Source organism: Lissotriton vulgaris, chromosome 2_2 (genome assembly GCF_964263255.1).
Source record: "Lissotriton vulgaris chromosome 2_2, aLisVul1.2, whole genome shotgun sequence".
NCBI classification, from domain to species: Eukaryota; Metazoa; Chordata; class Amphibia; order Caudata; family Salamandridae; genus Lissotriton; species Lissotriton vulgaris.
In genome coordinates, this window is record NC_141688.1 from 122,827,949 (window position 1) to 122,850,630 (window position 22,682).

The 22,682-nt window shown below is 50.9% G+C and overlaps 1 protein-coding gene across 2 annotated transcripts in view; it reads right to left on the reverse strand.

Annotated features, from left to right (window-relative positions):
* SCAPER (S-phase cyclin A associated protein in the ER) overlaps positions 1-22,682 on the reverse strand; it is a 3,157,511-nt gene that overhangs the window by 1,863,809 nt on the left and 1,271,020 nt on the right. The gene's annotated exons all lie outside the window — the stretch shown is intronic.

Here is a 22,682-nt window from a genome sequence, read left to right on the forward strand (position 1 = left end):
ATAATCAGATGATTCTCACAATGACGAAAATGGTTCTGGAAAATAATGTATTTCTATTTGATGGTACATGGTTTAGACAACGCCTTGGGACTGCGATGGGTTCCAGATTTGCTCCGTCTTTTGCGAACCTCTTCATGGGGTGGTTTGAGGTGGAGAGGGTCTGGGGCCCATCAGGTACTAAATGGATGCAACACATCCATTATTGGGGGCGTTACATTGATGATTGCCTGCTTATCTGGACTGGTACAATTGATGAACGTAAGGGTTTTTTTGATTACTTGAACGATAACAGGCATAACCTGGAATTTACCACTCACTATGATACTCGCAGCATCATGTTCTTGGACATTGAACTTTTCATTGAGGATGGGAAACTGTGTACACGTATGTATCGAAAACCTACTAGCTGTAATTCGGTGTTACATGCTAATAGTTGCCATCCTTATAATCAAATTAAAGCCATTCCCCATGGTGAAATGGTGAGGGCAAGACGTAATTGCTCTAGAGACATTGAATTTGAGTCTAATCTCACAGATCTATCTATGAGGTTTATCAAACGTGGTTATCAGAAGAAAACTGTTGAGGATGCGGTATTAAGGGCAAGAAAACTTAAGAGGGCTAATACACTTAGTAAGAAAACTAGTGAGACCAGTACCAAAGATATGAAAATTAGATTAATCACAATATACAGTACTGATAGTGCGAAATTGTACAGCATTATGAATAGACATTGGCATCTATTGAGTATGGATGAAAATATTTTTCCTTTTGTTGAGGATAGACCTGAATTGACTTTTAGAAAAGGTCGTACACTGTCAAACTGTATTAGTCCAAGTTACCCTGTGAACAAAATTGAACCTTATTGGCTAACTGCAACCTCAAAAGGGTTTTACAAACGCAGCAGGTGTAGTGCTTGCAGATGGGCTAGACCTAAAGTTAAGACTTTCAATTACAATGACACTGGGGAGCATTGTATACATTGTTTTATCAACTGTGATACTACCTTTGTAGTTTACGTTATAGCCTGCTCTTGTGGGCAGATCTATGTTGGGAGCACTATCAGGAAACTGAGAGAAAGGATAGTTGAACATTTTAGAGCTCTCAAGACAGGGGATACGCGTTACCCCATTGCTTCCCATATGGTCAGAAATTACCAGGAGAAAGAAAAGCATTTGTTTACTTATCATGGAATTGATCATGTGAAACGTGACCCAAAGGGTGGAAATAGGCAACTAGTTCTGCGACGAAGAGAAGTGATGTGGCTAATGAAACTGAAAGTTGTGGAACTAGGGATGAACATTGACCACGAATTTGAATATTACTTAGGTAATGAAAGATGAAGATTGGTTACCTTGTCCTTATTTCTGTTACCTTTGAAATGTAATCTATTGATCTGTGAGTGAACTTTAATGATTTATTTGTGCTTACTTACTGATGCGCTCAATCTTTCTTACTCCCTAATTACTATCTCCCCATACTAATCTATCCTGACCTTGGTCTTAAGTGCACGACTTTTACCCAGTAATGAGCCATTCTTATAAGGGAATATGGTTTATACTATTTGGTTTGATAGTTGTGTTATTTGTGGCGCATATATTACATATAGAAGATACGAATAGCTTTTACAAAGTGCATATTATTCTGTGCACATGTGTCTACGTATATACCTTAGTAACATTTATGCACACATGGAGGACATATTGTTTATTACCATTAGCTGGCATTGCTGCTTTCATTTTCAATGCAGTGAGTGTTTATTTACTATGTTAGTTTGGGTATTGTGATTCGAGGTTTAAGGTTTATACTATTATATTTAGCCATTACAAGATGGCGCCCGTTTATTTAATTTTTTGCGTAAATGACTGATGATGGTTCTCGGTAAATAGTAGCTACTCGTAATTTCAAATGCACATTATTACTTAAGTCTAGATATTAGTGAAGATACACGTATATACCTTAATGTCATTGTGCTAGCGTAGGAAAGATTAGCTCATGTTAACGCGGTGGTATGTTTCGAGACGTATGTACCATTCCAAGACGGCGCATGCGTTTGGCTACTATTTAAAGCCACTACAAGATGGCGCCCGCGTAGCACGCGGAATTACGGATGTACGATACGCTAGGAGACTGCAAAATACAAGGTGAATAGTAAGTTATACTTACGAGCTTATGGGCTTAAACACTCAATTATTTTATTTGGCAATATTAATTAGATGTAGAGAGCTTACGCTTTATTATATTTGGCAGGTATAATTTCAGTGAATGACGATTTACATTGTGGGACTAAGACTATTGGATGTTTAAAAGCGGCATACAGATAAGTAAGGGGATGACATAAATTGTGTGTTTTTGTTTTGTGTTTTTTTAAATATGTTTTTAAATATGTTTTGTTGCATCACCAGAGAATGGTGAAGTTACTTTTTGTTACGTTTGACTTGCAGTTGCTGCCTTACTTTATGAGAATTGAGGTTACTACCCGTTCCCCATACATGTGATGGTGATAGTATTAAGACGTGCTACAAGAGATTTGTATACCCTCGTGGGTGAGTTACTATGTTAGTTGTTTGCACCTTTACTTATCATTGAACCCTTGTGAATGGCTTGTGATTAGGGTACTTTGATTTTTCAGACAGATGATGATGCGTTTATACTGAGGCTTGATGAGTATTTAAGTTATTCATATTACTGGTATGTTTTTACTACGTTGCTAACTTACCTATTTACCTTACACTGGGTTTCATACTTTGGACTGCCTATCTGGCGAATTATTCTGTTACGCTTTGGTGATTCAATTTTTCACGCTTGGTATTTGGGACTTCTTTCAGTTTTTACGCTTTCTCTGTGTTACACAGTTCGGTAACTTTGAGAAGTAACTTTTAACCTATGTTAATGTTATAATTTTGTGGTTTTGCCATAAGTGTTGCTATTACAAACCTAAACTTAGGTTATTGTAATTACTTGCAGCCCTGAAGAAGTCTAATTGTCAAACAAAGACTAGACGAAACACGTGTTGGCTGTATTGCTGTTCAAGAATTTCCATTGAATTTGATGACTGAATAAAAGAAGAGATCTGAAGAAGCTTACTGATTTTGTGAATTTCAAAGTGGACTTGATTTTTGAGTGCTTGGTGAATTTAAGTACTGTTGCTAGCCATCCTTTGGCTATTATGAGAGTCTTGGTGACAGACTCTTGTTCACTTTGAGCACCTTCCTACATGTTGATTTGATTTACTTATACACGCTGTGCGCTCCATGTAAACTGTCACCTCTCCAGTTGAGTAGCAGACCTTGATGCACAACACGACCCATCCAGAGATGGTCCGTTTGTGCACCGCCCGCCCCTTCTACCCGGATCTGGCGTGTGCGATCTACGTAGAAGGAGATCGCACGTTTTGGGTCCAGATGGTGGAGCCTCTCTTCCTCCTTAGAAGGATGCAGAGGCGGATAGAAGGTGGGCAAGGTGATGGACTGCCCAAAGTGAAAGGCCGTAACAACTTTGGGCAGGAAAGAAGGACAAGTTTTTAAAACAACTTTGTCAGGATGGACAGAAAGGAAAGGAGGCTTAGAAGAAAGAGCCTGGAGCTCACTCACCCTCCTGGCAGAGGTGATGGCAACCAGGAATGCTGTCTCAAGAGTAAGAAGACGAAGAGAGCAATTGTGAAGTGGCTCGAAAGGAGCGCACATCAGAAATGTAAGAACAAGGTTCAAGTCCCACTGAGGCATCACGAAAGGAACATGTGCGTGATGTCCTTCAAGAACCTATTAACAATAGAGAACTTGAAAAGAGAAGGCTGATCAGGAAGCCTCAAGAAGGCAGAAATGGCAGAGAGGTAGCCCTTAGGAGTGCCCAGAGCAGAGCCCTGCTGGGAAAGAGAAAGAAGGAAGAGGAGAACCTCTGAAAGAGGGTCAGAGAGAGGATCCAGAGCCTTTGCTATGCACCATGCCACAAATTTGTTCCACCTGCAGGCGTCTACCGATTTTGTGGAGGGACGCCTGGCTGCCAGAATCACATCACAGACTTCAGGCAGCAAGTCAAATGGCCTCAACTGCCGCCGCGCAATCTCCACGCATGGAGGTGGAGGCTGGACAGGTTCGGGTGGAGGACCGTCCCCTGCTGCTGCGACAGAAGGTCCTCCTGAAGAGGCAGACGAATGGGCAGGTTCGATTGACATGCTGAGTAGCTCGGGATACCAGTATCTCCGTGCCCAGTCCGGAGCCACAAGAATGACTTATGCCCAGTCGCACCTGATCTTCTTCAGCACTCTGGGCAGAAGTGGTGTAGGCAGAAAGGCGTACAATAGACCGCAGCTCCACTCGCGTCGAAAAGAGTCTCAGAGCGAATGCCCCCTTGGAAACTGCGCGTTCTCTTCAGTGGTGAATAGATCTAACCAAGGCTCTCCCCACAGCGAAAGAGGCCTTGCGCCACGTCCGAGTTCAGACGTCATTCGTGATCCATCATGCACCGGCGGCTGAGTTCGTCCGCCCTGGCGTTCAGGGAACCTGCCAGGTGTTGAACCACCAGGGTGACGCCCTGGTGTTCCAGCCATGTCCAGAGGTGCAGAGCCTCCTGACAAAGGGTCCACGACCCCACCCTGCCCTATTTGTTGCAGTACCACATGGCGGTGGTGTTGTCTGTGAACATCTGCACTACACTTCCCCGGACAGAGGGAAGGAATGCTTTCAGTGCAAGCCAGAACGCCCGCAGCTCCAGAAGGTTGATGTGGAGCCGGAACTCCGCTGGAGACCAGAGGCCTCTGATCTCCCTCTCTCCCATGTGGCACCCCCAACCCAGGAGGGGCGCATCTGTCACCACTACGTGCTCTGGGTGGGGAAGGGAGAGAGATTTGCTGCTGACCCAATCGCGGTTCATAAGCCACCACAGCAACAGTTTCGCAGTGCCCTCCGAGATCCGGACGTAGTCGGACAGGTTGCCCTGATGCTGTGCCCACTGAAACTTTAGGTCCCACTGCAGAGCCCGCATCCGCCACCAGGCGTGATGCACCAGAAGGATGCAGGAGGCCATCAGCCCCAGGAGCCACAGCGTCATCCTAACCAAGACTCAGGATAAATGCTGAAAGATCGGAACAAGAGCCTGAATATCCCGGACCTGGTGTTCGGGAGGATAAAAGAGTCCAGAACTGCCCGCATGAAGAGGAGCTTCTGAGAAGGACACAGGCCTGACTTCGGCACGTTGACGGAGAACCCCAGCGAGTGCAGGAGGTCGGCCGTAGTCTGTAGGTGGGAGACGACTGTTTGGGGCGAGCCCGCCTTCAATAACCAATCGTCGAGATGGGGAAGACTGAAACCCCTATTCTGCGCAGATGAGCTGCGACCACTGCCATCACTTTCGTTAACGCCTGCGGGGCGCTGGTAAGGCCGAAGGGGAGGACGGTAAACTGAAAGTGCTCGTGGCTAACCGTGAACCGCAGGTATCGCCGGTGGGCCGACAGGACGCGGATGTGGAAATACGAGTCCTGCAAGTCCAACTCTACCATCCAGTCTTCTGGGTCCAGGGCAGCTAGGACCTGAGCCAAAGTCAGCATCTTGAACTTCTCTTTCCGAAGGAAGCCGTTGACGCTCCTTGGATCCAAGAGAGGGCCTAGGCCCTCTTTGTCCTTCTTGGGTACCAGAAAGTAGTGGGAATAGCAACCACGACATACTTCTGTTCCAGGAACGCGCACAACAGCCCCCTTGGCCAAGAGGGCCATAACTTCCTCCTGCAGAAGTTGCATGTGATCCCCCGACATGCGGTGGTACTGCGGTGGCATGGCTGGAGGGGTCGCCTCGAAGGGGAGGGAGTAGCCCCTTCGGACGATTTGCAGCACCCACCTGTCCAATGTGATGGAGCGCCAGTGGAGGAGGTGATGGCGAACCCTGCCCCCCACTGGCGTCGAATGGGCCTGAAAACTCGGACTAGAAGGATTTTGAGGCAGATGCTGCGGAGGTGAGTGTGGACTGGCCTTGCCTGTGTCCCCCAGCACCGCCACGGCGGTTAAAACATCCGGGACCGCGTTGAGGTGGGTTCTGCGGCCTGTGGCTAGCTGGACGTGAGGGGGTGCCCCTTCCTTGGCCACGAAAGGGACGAAAGGCGAAAGTCTGCTGGCGTTAGCCGAGGCCTAAGGACTTGGCCGTAGCCCTGGAGTCCTTAAAACGTTCCAGCGTGCTGTCCGCCTTGTCGCCAAACAGGCGAAGGCCATCAACGGGCATGTCCATAAAGGATGCTTGGACATCGCCCGAAAAGTTGGCGGACCTCAGCCAGGTGTGGCGGCGAACCGCCACCCTTGTTGCAATCGCCCTGCCTAACGAGTCCATGGTATCCAGTCCACACCGAATGGAATAACCTGCTGCGTCCCTTCCCTCCGCGAGGGCCTGGGTTAGCTTTGCCTGGATCTCCGCCGGGCACTGCGGCAGCACTTCGGCAACCATATCCCACAAAGAGTGAGAATAACGGCCCAAAAGGCAGGCCGTGTTGACCGACCGCAACCACAAACTCAGTGAGGAGAACAGCTTCTTACCGAACTGGTCGTACCTTTTGGATTCCCGATCCGGAGGGGCGGTCGGGAATGCGGTCTGGGAAGTAAAGGCCTGGATCACCAGGCTCTCAGGGGTGGGGTGAACGGACAGGAAACTGGGGTCGCCCAGAGCCGGGCGGTGGCGTCGGGCCACGTTCTGATCCAGAGGGAGGCCTGTGAAGGGCTTGGACCAGGTGCCCAACAGAACGTCAGTGAGGGCCTCGTTGAACGGCAGGAGAGGCTCCGAGGAGCTTGCCTGCGGTTTGAGTACCTCAGTGAGGAGGTTAGTCCTCACGGCCGCGACTGGGAGCTCAAGAGCCAAGGCCTTGGCTGCCCGAGTCAACACCACGCTGTACGAAGCCCCCTCCTCCGTAGCCACGGTAGAAGGGGAGACAAAACCAGTGTCCGGTGAAGTGTCCAGACAACTGGACTCCCCAAGTTTGTCCGTCCAGTCCTGACTCAACTGGCAATGCAGTGCCAGAGGGTCTCAGACCCCTCACAATCCCCCCCGTCCTCCACCTCCTGAAGGTCAGGAAAAAATTATGGAGCCGGAAGGGCTCACCTATCGGCGTCGAAGACGGCGCCGGTCCGACGCCGGATCTGGACCGTGGTGGGGATTGGGGACGACAACGCCAGAGGACGGCGCCGGGGTCGTCACCCTTGGTGACGACGCCGGCGGAGGGGTCTTAAGGTCGACCGGTGTCGACACGGATTCAGGCCTGGATCCTGAGGAGCCCTGCGGCGTCAGGACCGAAGTCGCCAGCGGCGCCAAAGCCGCCGGCCCGCTTGGGCTCCCAGACGGGTATTCAGGGCCCGGAGACAACTCGGCAGGACCAGACTGAGGGAAGCGCAACCTCATGGCCGTGAGTAAGGCGCTGATCTCCTCCGGCGTCGCGTTCAGCCCAGGGACCGGCGGGTGTGGAGCTGGACGCGGCGCTTGCGGCTCCAGCGGAGCTGCGTGGGCAGTGTCGCCCGAACCCCCGGCCGCGTCACGCGAGCATCAGGGGAGTCAGAAGAGCGATGTCGCTTCCTCAACCTCTTATGCCTCGACTTACCTGAAGACTTTGAACCAGACGAGTGTTGTCGACTCATCGAGCTGGGATGACTGTGGCCCCGCGACCGGTCCCTCGACCTCCTCCTGGACCGGGACCTCGAGCAGCACAGGGCCGACTGCCGGATCTCGAGTCGCTTATGGGACTGCCCCCGCCTAGCTTTCGACGTCAAGGCCCGGCAGTCGGGGCACGACTTGTCCTCATGGTCGGCCCGAGGCAATAAAGGGACCAACGGTGGGGGTCGGTAACCGATATCAGTCGGTTACAGTCGTCACAGGGCTTGAACCCCGGCATCCCTACCGGCACGGGAGTCGATAACTACTCCAGAAGATCCAAAATAGATCGAAAAAAGTTAGTCAATTCAATTCAATTCTTTTATTCGATTAACCGTTTTGTCAATCATAAAAAGTACATCATAATAAAACAATACATTATAAAATCACAATTGTTATTAATACATTTTAGGAATACAGTTTATGTTCATTTACAGCACTAGTACTGACAATCAAACAAAGTTCATTTCCAGAGTTTTACGGATGGCTATACAAGTTTTCAAAAACACAGCTAAATTCTTTGCCACATATTGCGAGTCAAGCTGTTGCAAGGCTAAAAACGCCGGGCGACAGGTCCTCAACCCCATTTGTCGTAACAAAGGTAAGACCCAGCGCCTGCGTGGTACTGCGTAGTAGTGGCAAAACAGTACCACGTGCATTGTTGTTTGGGGGGAGACCTTGTCGCATGGACATTTATCCAAATCGTGTGACCAGGTAGACATTTTAGGAAAGGTAACTAAACGGAAAAACAAATTAAACCGAAACCTCGTTAATAGGTACTTTTCATGGTTGGATATGTGATATGATAAATATGGTTGGGTGCCTGGGGACGTCAACCATCAGAATATGGGCATTGGATTGTTTAGATACTTCACTGGACATACGGAGTTCCCTTAGATGAGTAAGACAGTGTGCTTTCAGGGTTTTTCTACTCATCTAAGTAATGGCTGAAGGCTCGATGATGTACTGAGTAAAGTCAAGGTCTTTCAGGAAATTGATCACGAAAGACAGCCATGGGATGTTTTTCCAGGCCGACATCTCGAGACAATCTGAGATCAGGGCACGTGTAAGATGGCACTGGGGCTTTGTCCATATGCGGTGTCATAGTAGCATTGGTTGACACCTAACATAATCTGTTAGATATTCTATCCCAAGCTCTATATGGCATCCGAAAGAGGGGGCGCTCTGCGGGAGAGCCAGGAGATATTTTACAAAGCCATTTTGTATTTTTTGTAGTTCATCTGTTTTTACGTAGCCCCAGACCCCGGCTCCGTACGTGGCAATGCTCAGGCATTTTGCTTGATGGATTTTAAGCAATACTGGGGGAGATGGTTTGCCCATTTTTCTGGAAAAGGAAACGAGGGCGGAAGTTGCACGTAGGTAGAGCAATCTTCTATTTACCATCGCCCTTTTCCATGATAATTTATCGTCTACGAGGATACCCAAGTAGGGGTATTCCGTGACGCGTTCCAGTTTTGATTGGTGTATGCAAAGATGTTTCGAGCTTTTTACCTTGGGGGCTGATTGCATGACAAAGGTCTTGGTCTTATTGACCTTTAGCCCAAGTGAGAGCATAAAAGTGCAATATTTATCTAGCTGTTTCTGAAGTTGCACTAGGGTCCTAGCAAATATTACGGAGTCGTCCGCGTAGAGGAGTGCTGGTATCGAGCGCTTATTGATGGTGGGTAGATCCCGGCTCCCCTCCAGCATGGCCGCTTCCAAGCCGTTGGTATATAAATTAAATAAAAAGGGGGCGAGGACGCAGCCTTGTCTTACTCCACGGTTTATTGGAAAAGATGGGGTCAACTCACCGCCTGTGCCAAATCTTACGCGAGCCGATGCGCCAGTATAGAGCTCCCGCAGAAATTTGAGAAGAGGTGGGTCAACACCCAACTTGTCCAAGATGGACCAGAGCTTGGCATGGATTACACAATCAAACGCCGCACTGAGGTCGACGTAGACCATGAAAAGGTTTCCCCGTTTAACTCCAGCATATTTTCCTATTAGAAGTGTTAGATTTAGTGCTTGTTCAACAGTGCCCAGTCCCTCCCGGAAACCGTACTGGAGGTCTGTTAAGATGTTTTTTTCTGTCGCCCAGTCCTGGAGGCGGTCCAAGATTAAGCGGCCCGCCACTTTACCCAGTGAATCCAGGAGGGATATGGGCCTTTAGCACGTAGGGTTGTTTCTCTCGCCTTTTTTAAAGATTGGGAGCAATATGGAGGAAGACCAAGAGGCCAAAAGTCCTTCTTTTAATACAGCAGCGATTAGCTGGGTGATTATAGGCGACCACAACTCGATGTTAAAAAGAAATATATCTAGTGGTGCACCATCAGGGCCAGGGGCTTTTCCGGCTTTTGAAGAAGATAGTGCGCTTATAACTTCATCAAGAGAGAAGTTAAGGTCAATAGGATATTCCCCTTTCTCAGTGGGCCCGGGTACAAAATTTGGTTGAGCAACACTTTCTGCGATGGGGTCACTAAAGATTTTTGAAAAGTGGGACACCCACTCGTCCGCAGACACAGCTACATCCAAATATTGATGAGAGCTACCCTCGCTCAGGAAGGGAGATTTTACCGTTTGCCAGAATAGAATACTGTCTTTTCTATTACAACTCTCGTGTAATTGGGCCCATAAGTCGTTCTTATGGTCTCTCCTACAGTTATGCTGAGCCTGCTTATATTCCTGTCTTAGTTTAGCTATTTTTACTCGGTCCCTTATTGGATTATGTAGCTCTTTTTTTAAGGCGTTTAAAGCTTTTCTACAAGCCGTATTGAACCAGCCTGGCTCCTTGCAGCGGTCCTGCTTGCGAGTTCGAAAGAGGGCCTTCTGGATTACTTTCAGAATTTCCCCAAAACTGGTGATAATTTGCGCTGGGGAGGATGTCTCATTTAAGCATGTATTAATCCAAGGGAGTGCGTTTGAGATCACAGTGGTTGATGTTTCAACTGGTTCGATTCTTGACCATTTCACACAGTACCCATTATTTTTGGCCATGGACAATGTTTCTTGGGCCAGAAGGCTTTTCTTGAAAGGTTGAGGCGCACTCAAAGTTAGAGATAGTACTATTGTGTTGGGGAAGTGGTCTCCTGAGATTTCAGATCCTGTACTAAACTGTGAAACAGTACCCTTTAATGAATAAGAACATAATATAAAATCTATGGTGCTAAAACAACCCCTTCCGTGAAAAGTGGGATTAAATTCCACGGGGGGGTCAGTAAGTTCATTAGCAAAAGTCAATTCCAATGACATTAGACTACCATTAAAAGAATCTCCTACAGAGGAGTGAGTAAAATGGGTCATAGGGCAATCGTTTTCATCTAGGAGGCCACATTCAGAATTCATATAGTGGGAACACAATTGTGCATTGAAATCCCCTCCCCAGATTACATTACATGTAGTTGACGCAAACCTTGCACGTAGATCGCCTACATAAAGTGAAATTTCGGAAACAATTTTAACACATTCTACAGGTAAAAGGTTATTATAAAAATTAATAAAACAATATGAAATACCATTTTTAAAAGTAATCAAAAGAATCTGGTAATACAAAGAAGTACACTGCAGGGAAATGTTCTTAACTTCAAGCTTATTGGATACATATACCGCAAGACCCCCCTTTGGTCTGCCGTGTATTGAGGGACTAGCGGGAGAGTGGAATGTTACGTAACCTTGAATGTGCAGTGGATCAGTTATCCATGTCTCTTGAAAGCACATTATCGTGTGAGAGGTAGCAAAAGCCAACCATGATGCCGATAGCATCCTGGCTCGCAGACCAGCTACGTTCCAGAATAATATCGGCAGTGAGGTGGTCGCTGGTGGTCCGTTGGCAGTTGCTACCAGTCCATTATGGGGTTGTTTGCCTTGTGTTGAAGTCGTCTCGGTGCTGGGAGATCGGGGCAGACTTTCATGATGATTAACACACAGGTTGTTGGAATGAAGGTAAGGCTGAGAACCAACATGTTGGGCGGTACGAACATCCTCTGAAACAGTTAACTTGGCTGGTGATGATGGGGACGTAGGTATGGGCGACGGTTTTTGAATGACAGAGGAAATTACTGGCGTCAAGAGTAGGGGCTCTAAAGTGGAGGGGTTACCAACGGCCAGGACTTTGGCTGTTGGTGGTCAGTCCACCATCTCCAAACAGTCAAACCTGTTAGACGTGGGGACTCCTCTCCAATCCAAAGAAGGCATGGTGTTTCTGCCTCCTTGTCCCTGCCAGTTTATCCAATCCGTGTTTCTATGTCGGTTCCCTACCTGAGTCCAGTTCCACGGGGGGGCCGGTGGAAGGAGGTTGGCTGGGGGGTAGAAGAAAGCTAACCTTTTCGTGCCAATTCCTTCCGAGGAGGTTTGGGCGCCCCATGGGCAGATATATTCTATGATTTGGGGGTCTTCAAAAGTTATTTTGACGCAATCACCTGGGATGTTTTTTTTTCTCTTTCCCTACCCAGGGAACTCTACGGACTGAGACAATGCCATTGTTGACAAATGGGGGAAGTGGTCGATTCAATGACAACCAATGGAGGACCTTATTTTTTAAGGACCAACCGGGTTCTTCAGAGTTGACATGCAACGCTGGAACCCCGGTCATGATAGCTACATACGGTGTAGCTTCTGGAGGGAGATGAGCTGAGCGAGGGACATTGCGCCTTGTATTATAGGCCGCATTTTTATTGACTGATGTTTTAGCTGCGGGGCGTGCAGGTGGTGGACCGGAAGAAGTGGCCTTTTGTACAGGAGGGTCGGGCACAGAAGGAATAACAGGTTGTTTTGTGGCTGAATTTGATGAGGTTTGCTGAGGGTTGAGGCTGGTTATGGAGGCAGATTTTTGGTGGACCACCGCTGTGGTGGTCACCACTTTAGGAAGTTGTAAAGTTTGTTTGGGGAGAGTGGCCCCTGATTTTACCGGTTTTGGAATGGGTATTGAATTAGGTTGCCGAGTCACTGGAGCTGCAGGCTTGGTGGTCGTAGTGTTAGTTTTTAATTCAGTTGTCAATGTGGCTAATGATTTCTCGATCTTAGATAGAACCAATTTAATGGGGTTAAGATGAAATTTAATTAGAGCCTCTATGGAGGCTAAAATAGGCATATCTTGCGGCAAAGAGGTTCGCCCTTTGCCTGTAGTACCTTCCGGAACGATGCTACGATTGTCAGATGAAAGATCAATTGTTTCTGGCAGTGTTAAGATGTTAGGCTGATTTGAAATTTCCGGTAGTGGTAAAGGGTGGGTTGATAAATGTGGATCATCATTAAATTGGGGCTGAAGAACCTGTTGCAAGTCAGTGGGGTTCGGGGTAGGGTGGTTATCTTTTTTTTTCTTTCTGTTTTTCGGGATTGAACCTTCCCGTTGACCCCTGGTGTTCGGGGATAGAGGATTCACCTCCAAGTTGGAAAAAAGAATAGGAGTTCTCTCAAGTGATCTTGAGGGGTGAGGCGCAGAAAGCTGGGATGTTTGTGTTACAGAAAGGTCAATAGATACTGATAAATCCACCGTCCCTGGTACTGACGGAGTTTCGTATTGAGAGTCAGGCACCAAGGGACGTTGTGGTGTTATGGCAGAGGCCAGTAAGCCCAATGAAGAGCGCCTGGCCATAGCGAGATCTTGTGATACCCTTCTCTCTAATAATAGCTCACCTTGGTTAATAGCGTCATGAGCTTTTGCAATGAATTGATCTATGGGACCTATGATCTGGGCAGCGTGCGCAGCTTTACTGTTTCGGGTGATTCTGGGAGACATGCTTAAACGATGCAGTAAAAACAGATGCACAACCAGAAACAATAAAGTGAGATTCAAAAGTCCTGGGTATACAGTAACAGATATGGAAAAATGTTAGTGGGGTGGCCCAGTCCAGTCTTACCCGGTCTAGAACGGGCTAAAACGGGCCCGCCCTTGGCCCGGGCTTCGCCCGGCTGCACCCGCGCGCGTCCCGCGACGCTGGGGAAGTGCCGGCGTTAAATGCGCCTCCGGGCGCCAAAGATCGCGTGTCGGTGGGCGTGGCTAACACGCCAGGGATTCTGGGGGCTGTGGTCCTCCCACTCCGCGGCCGCTGGTGAGTGGCGTGGTATGCGGCGGCGGCGAGGTCCAAACAGCAGCGCCCTTGGTCAGCAGGCAAGCAGTCTCTGTGTCTCCGCGTTATCAGACGCCTCCAGGCAATCTGCGGTGCAAAAGGTATTTCCCCCGCTCTGCCGGGGAAGTGCTGGCGTTAAATGCGCCTCCGGGCGCCAAAGATCGCGTGTCGGTGGGCGTGGCTAACACGCCAGGGATTCTGGGGGCTGTGGTCCTCCCACTCCGCGGCCGCTGGTGAGTGGCGTGGTATGCGGCGGCGGCGAGGTCCAAACAGCAGCGCCCTTGGTCAGCAGGCAAGCAGTCTCTGTGTCTCCGCGTTATCAGACGCCTCCAGGCAATCTGCGGTGCAAAAGGTATTTCCCCCCAAGAAGTGACTAAGGAGTACTGCTCTTCCCGGATCTGCGCTTGCTGGTGCGGAAAAAAGAAGAACTGACGTCAGCGCACTAGGGCGGCTTCCAAGTACTCCGACTACGCCATCCTGGCGACCACGACGCCGACGACGGATGCGGAGCCGCAGACGACGCCTACCGACGCGCAGGGGTACTGCTAAGCAAAACTTTCCGGAACCAGTCTGACGCCTGGGGATATTCTAAGGTAAGGAATCTAACACTAACCTGTTTCTTTCAGATATTGTGTGATGGCCCGAGTGAGAGGAAGGAAATAGGCTCCTTGAGTGCTTTTAAGATCTAAAAAAAAAGCATTAACTTGTGGTCAGTTGGTCCCTGAAGCCACCATGTACTGGTGCCACTGCACCTGCAACATACATGGACAGTACTCTCAAGGAAATGTGGATACAAAGGGCGGGACAGGAGAGGAGTCATAGAAGGTCAGTATTGGTGGTGGTTGTTGTTTCAGAAAAAAACATGTCCTCATAGTTTTCAGGTGAGAATACCCGCAGCCACTACATAGTTAGTAAAAAAGTGCACATCATGGCCAGCGGTGTCATTGGCTGCTATTTAGAACAGGCTGGAAGGGCATGAAGGATGGAGTGTAATTGGTACAGAGCAGAATTCCACAAGTATCCAGGATGTCGGGCAGCCTCGGATAGATGAGACGATGTAAGAAGAGGCAATAGCGGCAAAAGGGGTAAAAGGACATGAAGGGGGCAGTGGAGCTTTAAAGGGGAACAGAACGAGAGAGGCACATATGGGAGCTTAGAAAACAACGAGTGGGTGTCAAATTGTTAACAAGAAGCAGGGCGCCAAAAATCAGTACTTGTGTGGCTCGTTATGAAAATCACTTGGGAGAGAGACAACTGTCCCAGAACAACTGCACCTGCTGCACTAACACAAGCTATGACTCTGGAAATGTGTGGGTAAAGGCTAGGGATGGGAGAGATCTATGTAGAAATAAAGCAATAGCCTGAGATGAATGGGTTTGGGTAGGTAGGGAGAGTACTCTGCACCGCACCTACTGCACAAATGTAAGGTTAGCTAGTAAGTGCAGTGTCGGACAAGGGGATGAAGGGGTGTGTGTAGGGGTGGCTGGGCAGAGTAGTGGCGATGTCACTAAAGTGCTGGCATCGTACTTAGTTGTTAACAGCGGAGCCAAGTACACAATGTGTGGAATTGCACAGAGGGATGGACAGTGTACAATGCCTCCAATGCCAGGAAAGAAACCGGTTTCTTGGCTCCTGTTTAAAATATAAAATAAAGCAACAGTCTGTGTTCAATATGTCCCTGATTACTTGATGTCTTAGTGCCACTGTACAAGCTGCATGAATAGAAAGTACTTCCCGGGAGCTGCGGGTAGAAAGGCTACAGACAGGAGACCGAGGGGCGTGTGGAGGTGGCTCTTAAAGGTGTAATGATGGGGAGTATTTCTTGTTAAAGTAGCACATATATGTGTAATTTATCTATTAAAACTAAAGCAGGCACAACATACTTTAAAAATCAGGGATGACGTCGCTGCTGCAAACTCCTGTGATACTGAGCAAGACACTTATCTCTCCGGGTCTTAAAAAAAAGAAAAATCTCATCTGCTTGTTACATGATGTGCTATTTAAGGATTGTGTTACAGCCTCATAAATGGAGCATAGGTGGGGCACGAGTAGGCTCCATGTGGAGACTGAAGTCAGCTGAAAGCAAAGTAAACACAGAGCGCTCTGGAAGAGACAGCTTAACTATTGACCTCGGTCTTTGAATGAACAGCAAATGTGATGAGATCAGAACAAGTTGTATAGGCCTGTCTACAGAAAGATAGCTCTCGGAAGGATACTGGTAAATAAGATTTAATTTTGACATGGGAAGGACAAAGTGAACCTAGAGAGCTTAAGCCAGAAAATGGAAAGCAATAAAATGTGAGTTACAAACTACACAGCCAATGGTCAGCAACGGGAAGAATGCATTTTCAGGTCAACTTTCTGAAACTCCCCAAGATATCTTTCGTATACCACACAATTGAGTTGTCGGATTGGCTGCGAACTAAAAATGGCAGTCATAAAAGAACCAACCATTACTCCACAAGTAGCAAGTGTCACACAAATCTGGGACCCTTTATGTTAAGACACTTCTACTTATGCCAACTCAATGAAGAAAGGAATTTCATGTGAGAGAGAACATCTTCCTAAGCAGACCTTCTATTATAATAGCATATGTTTGCCGTGGCATCATAAGTGTGCCACTCGATTCCAAAGGAAATATTTTCTCTCAACTGCGCCAAACATAAAAAGTCCCAGAAATTTCTCCCACCATTTCTCGGCATACAACAAAACACACTGGCAGAATAAAGTTAATAAGGTACATGTCGTGCAATGAACACAGCCCATTTACAAACAAGGCAGATTGTTTTCAATTAAATATAGGCAACACGTTTTTTTTTAATAATAGACCAAAAACACGAGTGTGAGTAAAAGTTGACCCACATGCTGAGGGGCGACTGAATGTGGTGCTTCCAACAATTTGAATAATGGCACATGGAACTCCCTGGTTCGCCAGCACTGCAAAACAAGGTTTAAGTTATGCCCCAGATCCTTTATGATATTATTAAGGGGGGGTGTTAGACGGACCGGGAGGGTCGGCCGAGGATAAGGGGAGCGGTCTCCAGGGAGAGCCGACTCCAGTGACCGTACAGACAAGTAACTTCCCCCCCACAGACGGACACCACACAAGGGTAAGGTTCAACGAGATTTTATAGGCGATTCTTAAAGTACGATAAAATGGTACAAGGAGGTCTGGACTCAGGGGTCCCCTCGATTCTGGTCTCTGGTTTGGGGAAAGGGTAGCGGGACAGTCTTGGTTACCAAAAGATGGAAATAGCTCTCAATCCTCGAGCTCGGCGTTCTAGATGATCGGGCCGCGGCGGAGCCAGCAGGTCCCGAGATGGACGAAGGAAGCGACGGTCCGCGGCGGAGCCAGCAGGTCCTGATGAAGATGATGGTTGCAAACGGTCCGCGGCCACGCCAGCAGGTCCCGACGACGATGAAGGATTACGAAGGTTACGAAGGTTGCGGCAGCACCAGCAGGCAGGGCGATGGTGCACAAGGCAGAGCTACGGCAGCGCCAGTAGTCCGTCAAGGATGAGTTCTTCTTTACGTCTCTCGACTCCAAGATACAACTGCCTTCCTGCTCTGGAGCTGCCCCAGTTATAGGGCTGGTGTTCTTTGATGTCCAGACCCTCGCACTTGGAGGTCGGGAGGTCCGGGATGGGGGAGTCCAGACACCCAGCAGGGGGGTGGGGCCAGCGCCCGGGGAGGCGATGGGCGAGCGGCACTTGGCGGGGAGAGCCATCGACACCTCTTTCTCCCATTGACTTGCCAAGTAGCCCGCTCACCTCCTGGGTGGATGGTGGTGCCGGGATGTCTGAGGCCTGGCCAGGCCCAGGGTTGAGGTCGATCGGGGGCCAGGCGGCCTCGTGGTGGAGTGTCCAAGATGGCGCCCAGGATGGGCGCGCGGGCCAGCCGTGGATCGGGTCCACGAGGTCGATATGTTCGAAGGCAGGGGTCCCTGAGGGCACGGAGGACGTGCAATGGTGGTGTGTGGTACCTGTGTGACCGGGCTCGGGCAGGGTTGGGCCGGGGGAGAGCGGTCCTTCATGTGGCATGTCTAATATGCGTCCCCCCCAGCTGAAGGCGGGGAGAGTTACCCATCCTCTTGGGGACTCTCCTCGTCGAGGCGGAAGAACCGGGACAGGCCATCTGCGTTGGCGTGATCCGGCCCAGGCCGGTGTTCAACTGTGAAGTCCATCCCTTGTAGGGAGATGGACCAACGTAGTAACTTCGGGTTTTCCCCCCGCATCTGCATCAGCCACTGCAGGGGTCGGTGATCGGTCTGCACCCGAAAGTGTGTGCCAAAGAGGTAGGGCCGGAGCTTCTTGAGGGCCCATACCACAGCGAAGGCCTCCCTCTCTATGGTGCTCCAGCGTTGTTCCCGTGGTAGGAGGCGCCTGCTGATGAAGGCCACTGGCTGATCAAGGCCTTCGGTGTTCACTTGAGACAGGACTGCCCCAATGCCATGGTCGGAGGCATCCGTCTGGACGACGAACTCCCGGTTGTAGTCGGGGGCCTGGAGCACCGGGGCGGAACACATGGCGGCTTTCAATTGTTCGAATGCTGTTTGGCACTCCGGGGTCCAGTTGACTTTTTTGGGTTGATTTTTTGACGTGAGTTCTGTGAGGGGCCCCACGATAGTACCATAGTCTTTCACGAACCTTCGGTAATAGCCCGTGAGGCCCAGGAAGGCTCGTACCTCGGTCTGGGTGATGGGTGGCTGCCAGGACTGGATGGCGGCAATTTTGAGCTGCAGAGGGGCCACCAGGCCGCTTCCCACCTGGTGCCCGAGGTAGGTCACGGATTCTTGCCCAATTTGACATTTGCTGGCCTTGATCGTGAGGCCAGCTCGCTGAAGGGCTTGTAGCACTGCTCGGAGGTGGTGGAGGTGCTCGGACCAATGGTGGCTGTATACAGCGATGTCGTCTAGGTAGGCGGCACTGAACCCTTCGAGTCCTGCCAGGACCTGATTGACGAGCCGCTGAAATGTTGCTGGGGCATTTTTCATGCCGAAGGGCATGACCTTGAAATGGTAATGCCCATCGGGGGTGGAAAAGGCAGAACGTTCTTGGGCCCGGGGTGTGAGGCCGATTTGCCAGTAGCCCGCCGTCAGGTCGAAAATGCTGAGGTAGCGGGCAGCTCCCATGCGGTCGATTAGTTCATCCGCCCGGGGGATGGGATGTGCGTCTGTTCTGGTGACCGCATTCAAGCCCCGGTAGTCGATGCAGAACCGGAGTTCCGGTGGGGTGCCAGGGGCGGCCGCTTTGGGGACCAGTACTACAGGACTGGCCCAGGGGCTGTCTGAGGGCTCGATGACCCCGAGTGTGAGCATTTTGGCTACCTCTTCCTGGATGCAGGCCCGTACCCGATCTGGCACGCGGTAGGCCCGGTGGCGGATAGGGGGGTTGTCCCCCGTGTCCACATCGTGCACACACCAGGAAGTGACCCCTGGGGTGAGGGAGAACAGGTTGGCGAACTGTGACAGGAGGACTCGACACTCCTGGTGTTGCTCTCGGGTGAGGGCCTCCGAGAGTCGGACCCCATCCACGGAGCCGTCTTTCTCCTGAGTCCGTAGGAGGTCAGGGAGGGGCTCGGAGTCTTCTTCAACCCCATTGTCGGTGGCCATCAGGAGGCCGAGTTCGGAGCGCACAAAGTGGGGTTTCAGTCTGTTAGCGTGGAGGACCCGGAGGGGGTTCCGGGAAGATTCCATGTCGATGAGATAGGTGGCAGGACCCTTGCGCTCGACTACTTTGAAGGGCCCCGTCCACTTGTCTTGCAGGGCGCAGGGTTCGGTGGGGGACATCACCCATACCTGTTGCCCAGGTTCAAATTCGATGGAGGAGGCATTCCGGTCATACCACTTTTTCATGTCCTCTTGACTGGCCTCTAGGTTGGCTTTTGCCAGCTCTCTGAACCGCCGGGTCTGGTTGCGGAGTGTTAGGAGGTACCGGAAGACATCTGGTGGGTTCTTTAGAGGGGGCATCTCCCAGCCCTCTTTGACTAGGCTGAGCGGCCCCCGCACTGGATGTCCATATAGCAGTTCAAACGGGCTGAAGCCCAGGGACTTCTGGGGAACCTCTCGATATGCGAAGAGGAGGCACGGCAGCAGTACATCCCACTGGCGACGGAGGGGTTCTTCCAACCCCCCGATCATCCCTTTGAGCGTGCGGTTGAACCGCTCAACGAGTCCGTTTCCTTGAGGGTGATAGGGGGTCGTGAATCGGTAGGTAACCCCGCACTGTTGCCAGAGGGACTTCATATATTTAGAAATAAAGTTCGTGCCTCTGTCGCTGACGACTTCTCGGGGGAAGCCCACACGGGAGAAGATCCCCATTAGAGCCCGGCCGACTACCGGGGCTGTCACAGTTCGCAGGGGAACAGCCTCGGGGTAGCGGGTGGCGTGGTCCACTAGCACCAGGATGAACCGATGACCTTGTTTTGTGCGCGGGTCCAGGGGCCCCACGATGTCTATCCCGACCCTCTCGAACGGGGTGGTGACCACGGGAAAAGGTTGCAGGGGGGCTTTTAGTTTGCGGCCGCTCTTTCCACTGGCTTGGCACGTGGGGCAAGATCGGCAATGCTGGTGTACATCGTTCCTCATTTTGGGCCAGAAGAAGTGGGTCACCAGACGACTGTAGGTTTTATCTTGACCCAGGTGTCCCGCCAGGGGGACATTGTGGGCCAGGTTTAGCAGAAAGTCTCTAAAACGGAGGGGCACCACCAGTACTCGGCTGGCCCCCAGCTCCGCGATTCTTTGCTCACTGTACAGCAGGTCATTGTCCCAGTAGACCCAGTGAGTGCCGGAGGTATCCCCTGCGCCTTGGGCGAGCGCTTGCTGGCGGAGTCCCTCGAGGGAGGGACAGGTCTTCTGTTCATGGCGAAATTGTTCTTGCGTGGGCCCCCCCTCTTGAGGCCACTGGTCGAGGTTAGTGAGTTCTGGAGGTTGAGCTTGTTCTGGGGGGACGTCACGGTCGGTGGTTTCGGCTGGGGCGACCGGAGGCGGTGGCGCTGGCCATTCGGGTTCCTCTGGGCGGGGGCTGGCACGGGCGGCCATGGACCGGGTGGTGACGCACGCCCAGTCCGGGACGCCTAACATCCCCAGGTGTTCTCTTCGTTCTACGGCGGCCCACGGGGAGCTTTCAAGGTCATTCCCCAGGAGGCAGTCTACGGGGGCATCGTCTCGGACCGTGACTTTCAACATGCCGGAGACCCCCCCCCATTCGAAAGGGACGCAGGCCATCCGACACAGACTTTCCGAGTTATCGGCTGAACGTACAGGGCAGAGAATGTTCGGTAGATACTGTTCCGGGGTCACCAGGTGACAGCGGACGGCTGTTACACTGGCCCCAGTGTCACGAAGGGCTTCAGCCCGGCGTCCATTGATGCTCACCCATTGGCTGTACTTCTGGGTGTTAGCGGGTAGGGGGACCCGCGGGACCATGTCTTTCCCCCCTAAGCAGGCTAGAGCCATGGCGGCTGGCTCCCATTCCTGATGCTCTTGCTCATATTCTTCTTGCTCCTCGGAGATCTGTTCTTCCCCCAGGGCAGCAGCAGCCACCTGGCGGGGTCTTGGGCTCTGGTACTGTGGGCAATTTGGATCGTTGGCATAGTGGCCGACTCGTTGGCATCGATGGCACGTAACATTGGCTCGGTATCCCGGTCGCGCTGGGGCGCTGCCCCGGTTGGCCGGGGGGGTGGTGCTGACCGCGGGGGCGACCGGAGCGTTGTCTCTTCCGCGTCCTTGGCCTCCTCCTCCTCCTCGGGGACGGTGCTGACCATTGTTGTTCCGGTTCTGTTCGTAGGACCCATTCCGGCCCACTCTGGTGATTTCCCATCGGTCAGCTTCGGCTGCGAGCTGCCGGGGATCGGTTAACTTGCTGTCGAGGAGGTGCTGGCGGAGTTCAATAAAGCAATTGTTCGATAGGTGCTCCCATACCATGAGATTGAACAGTTGTTCGTAGGTTGTAACCTTGCTTCCTTTGATCCAGCCCTCGAAGGCTCGGCTAAAGTAGGTTACATAGTCCACCCAAGTTGTACCCGGGATGCGGGTGCAGTCTCGGAACCTCTGACGGTACATTTCGGGTGTGAGGCCATAGCGGGTGAGGAGGGCAGCTTTCATATGGTCATAGGAGGTCATCTGGTGGTCCGGGAGCTGTAGCAGGGTGTCGCGGCCCTCATTGAGGAATCTCCCCCATAGGCCGGCTCCCCAGTCGTTTCTATCGATCCGGTGTGCAGTCATAGCGATTTCGTAGGCTTTAAACCATTGCTGGATGTCGTCCTCTCGGAAGTATTCTCGAACGACGTCCTTGGGGATGTGTACCTTTTTCTCCGTTGTCCCTGGGGTGTGGGGTTGCTCGAACACCCCTATTTCTTTATTCTGCTTGCGTAAATCAATCTCAGCTAGTCGTTGCTCGTGTTCATATGCCAGTTTCTTTTCCTCGAGCTCCCTTTGTCTCTGTTTCTCCTCTCTTTCTTCTCGGAGACGCAGGTGCTCTAAGTTTATTTTCTGTTCGGCCAACTTAAGTTCAACGTCCATTTTGAGCCGAGCCATTTCTAGCTCGTGTAGTCGGGTTCTTTCTCGTTCCTGGATCTCGTCTTGCGAGAGACCCGTTCTTTGCTCTTCAGGAGCCATGGTGGTTTTTCCTGCGATGCTTCGATCGGGGGTTCCGGCGACCCCGGTCTCTGCCCAAGACTCTAGGGCATGCTTGAAATAGTCTTTGGTACTTAGTCCGGTGGTAGCGATACCTAGTTCGATGCAGAATTGTTTTAGTTCACGATGGTTGTACTCGTCCAATTTCTCCATCTGGAATTTCTCGGTGGATCCGCTTTCTTTAGTTGTCATCTTGATTTCGTCGTGGGGTGAGCTACTGTCTGTACGATTATGCGGTGATTCGGATCCCACCGCTGCCACCAATGTTAGACGGACCGGGAGGGTCGGCCGAGGATAAGGGGAGCGGTCTCCAGGGAGAGCCGACTCCAGTGACCGTACAGACAAGTAACTTCCCCCCCACAGACG